This window comes from Onychomys torridus, chromosome 4 (genome assembly GCF_903995425.1).
Source record: "Onychomys torridus chromosome 4, mOncTor1.1, whole genome shotgun sequence".
NCBI classification, from domain to species: Eukaryota; Metazoa; Chordata; class Mammalia; order Rodentia; family Cricetidae; genus Onychomys; species Onychomys torridus.
In genome coordinates, this window is record NC_050446.1 from 90,038,169 (window position 1) to 90,041,659 (window position 3,491).

The window sequence follows — 3,491 nt, forward strand, 5'->3', positions numbered from 1 at the left end:
AGAGTCTGCCCGGAGGAGCAGTAGACGCAATCTCCCTTCTGTCTCTACAGCGAAACTATTAATATTAAAACCTCCCTTCAAACACTGCCCCGACGGTCCCCATTCTCATCACGATCTGACCGCCAGAGTCCAGCGCTGCACCTATCTCCAGCCGCGGTGGGACTCCGCGGGGGGGGGGGGGGGAGGGGTCCCCACGCATGACGCCTCTAGTTGATCACAGCAAAACAAACTGTTCCGTGTCTCCTCCATCAGTTTGCAGCAGGTTCGTCTCTGCAGCAAATACACTCGCGAAGGCGAGGCCTTCTGCACGCACTACCGCCAGCCAGATCCTCCTTGCCCCCATCCTTCCTCCGCATCTCCCCTGCCCCAGGACCACAGGGTGGCCGCCTAGCTATGTAGACACCTCAACAGAGGACCTTCTGGCATAATGGCAACTTGTAGCGGAGGTCCAGGCTCCTTATCAAATTGCTGGCCTGCAAGACTAATGGAGAATTTGTGGAGGATCCCTTTGAAGGAAAGGCCCCCCTTTTGACAGCTGCTAGAGATATTAGCCACATTTCCCTTCTCGGGTCTGCTCCGGGTTAACAGGCCCGCGTGAGTGGGAGGGCCAGACAGCGAGGAGGACCTTGATGGGCTGGACAGACCCATCCAGGGAGTTGGAGTGGGGGTTCAGGGTACTGACCTGGGGATGGGTAGGAGAGGGGGAATGTGGAAGACTCAGCCTTCTCTGGACTTTTCTTTTCCTTTAAAATGTGGCTTTTTGCTCAATTCCCAACCCTTAACAGATGGCGACCGCAGCTCTCTCTCGGAATTTCTTGAAGAAAGGGAAACCTTTGGAGTTTATTTCTGCTTTTGCTTTTCCATATAAATAAAAAAGTGTTTTTATATTACTCTTGTTTTGGAGAACATAAGCAATTTTATTCAGACTACAGTATTTCCTTTAACACTATATGGCTGTCAAAACACCATTCCCAGTTTCTTTACGTCTGACAGCTGAGTCTTTCTTAAATATACCCAAATCGGAACTCTTTAGACTAAATAGTAAACCCGAGAGAGGAGCAAGCGCCTTCTGAGGTGGTATAAAAAGCACTATAAAAATTGGACAAATTCATCATCCCTCTGTCACAGAATGGGTGGGGCAAGGAAATGCATAGATATTACTTCAATTATCACTCATCTCCAAAAATCTAAGGTTAAAATTAGCATGATAGGATACAGACTGGCCAAGACGGTAAGCTTAGGATGAATTTGTGAATTCAAACTAAGGATCAACAGCTCTGGGCGCCACCCTCCGTGGAATAACGTTGTAAGTCCATAAAACACTTTTTATAAACATGAGCTTGTGATCAAGGAAACCCTTCAGCAGTTACCTTACTGAAAGCAATGGAAGAAGCTGCCAATATAAATAATTTTTCCTTTCAACTGCTGTGAGAGTTAGTTTAAAAATGAGGAACTTGTCAGGGTTTACATCAGATCATTTAAAGTAAACATATGCAAATATTTAAATTTTACAAGAAGACTCCATGTGAAATGGAGCAGAGAAAATGGGAGAGAAGCTGTGTGTGCTTTACAAGATCAGTGTGTTTGTGTCAAGCAATGCCATTTCTAGGTTTAAAGAGCAGTGCAGTAATTAAAGTGATAAACGCACTTATAAAAATTTTACTTAACAATATAAAAGAAAACAATAGCTATTTATACTCTTGCTCGTTCACATGGAGAGCTTCCATTAAGACTGTCTAAAGAGGAAACATGGAAGGGCTTGCCTAAGATGCCACTATGGATTGCTTCCAAGTGTCAGTTTGGAGGATTAGTGAACTCTTCCCCTATCGAGTTGAATGATCCATCCACCTTCTGTTTATTGTCTCTTTAAATGGAGGAGTCAACATTCAGGAGTTAGGAAAGCCTAAACAGTGTATTTATTCGGAAAATCTTAAGGTCTGGTGTGTGAGTACCTCAGGCTTCTTCCACATTTCCCACACTTTAGCCGACACTGTACAATATCAACAAGCTTGTGGCTCTAAATTACCGAGTAAAGTTTTGAAAATGCTATCATATTGTCTGTTCTTTTCCTTTTCTTTTTTAAAGAAAAAACTTCACCCACCAAATTGTCATACTTGCATCCCTGCACACAGAAAAAGTATCTACAGTAAAAAGATAGCACTGGGTCATTTGTATTAAATATTAATGCCTAAACATCCTTTTAAGCTTAGGATTTCCAACTCCATAGAAGGTGTTTACTTAGCTATAAACATCTCTATATAAGCTTTAATTTACATAGTCAACAGTATTTGAGTAAGATAGGAGAAATGCAGATAAGTCCCGTTTGAACATACACATTATTTCTTATGATATAAAACTAAGTTGGAATAAGTCCTTTATTCTAGTGGTGGATGCATAAGGCAAAAACTTTATCTGAAATTGCTTTTTAAAACATCGTGTGGCAATAATAAGACAGGCCGGGCATTTTGAAGGTGGTTTCTCAAGCTGGTTATAATGCACAGAGTTTCATACCTTTGGAAGTTTTCTGCTGATGAAACCTAAGAGTCCAAACACATAATGGAAAGCTACTAATGATGACTTTTAAAGTGTTGGTAAGTTACATCTGAAATATGCTCAACTTCCCAGGGGAGGGGCCGTCACCTACTTCCGTCAGTGCACAGTAGCTGGCATCCTGCAACCTTCAAACCATTAAAAACACCAAAGCCTAACAAAAAATCAAAAATGAAATATTTATTACCGCATTTTGTGACTTAACACCTTTTTTTTTTTTAACATAACGTCACAGTCCTCATACAAGTATTTTAATGTAAATTTGACAAAGCTTAAAGGTAACAGCATTTTCTTCTAGTGAGGAACACGTGCTGAGAAAAGAGGATCCCATGGACATACAATACCAATTCCACAGCAGATCTGATACTAGCAAAAACATTCTTTTTTTTTTCAATTGAGGTAAACACATAGAATATCTAACATGAAACAATTAAAAGACCGAACTCTGTACGAAGTTTGTTACAGTATTCTCTTGCTCCTTTTTATCCCCCAAGCTTTGAGTTCCTCATAGAATCCTACTTCTGGTGCAATGACCATGAATAACTTTTTTTTGTGTTGAGGAAAGCTGCCCAACTTAAGATTGTTTTGTCCACAGCCAAGGCTCGGAACTTGAAGAAGCCTTCACTCTGTCTCTAAATCTTCATTGGCAAGCTCTTGGAAGAACAGTCCCCCAAAATCATAATAAGAATTGGCTTATGAAGCACAAACTATAAAGATCTGTTTGAAACTAAAGGACACATTGATGGGGGAACAAAGGCTGGGCATGAAAACACATTCTAGCCGCTGGGGTCCGAGTGCTCAGGTTCAGCCCACTGTCCATCTCGCTCCCCAGCATGGTTCTTTTCTCATTGGCCCAACAGGTTTAAAATATACCACAGTCTCTCCTGGATAGTGAATTCACTGATGAACCAAGACAGTCATTCTTTTGGGAACAACACACA

The 3,491-nt window shown here is 41.6% G+C and overlaps 1 protein-coding gene across 10 annotated transcripts in view; it reads right to left on the reverse strand.

Annotated features, from left to right (window-relative positions):
• Positions 1-901: 901 nt before the first annotated feature.
• Meis2 (Meis homeobox 2) overlaps positions 902-3,491 on the reverse strand; it is a 215,010-nt gene continuing 212,420 nt past the window's right edge. For 5 of the 10 annotated variants that reach the window (XM_036183628.1, XM_036183626.1, XM_036183632.1 and 2 more), the window contains one exon: positions 902-3,491. This exon is cut by the window's right edge and continues 648 nt beyond it. The gene's annotated coding sequence lies outside the window, so the exon portion shown is untranslated. The other 5 variants (XM_036183623.1, XM_036183621.1, XM_036183622.1 and 2 more) reach the window with 1 other exon arrangement.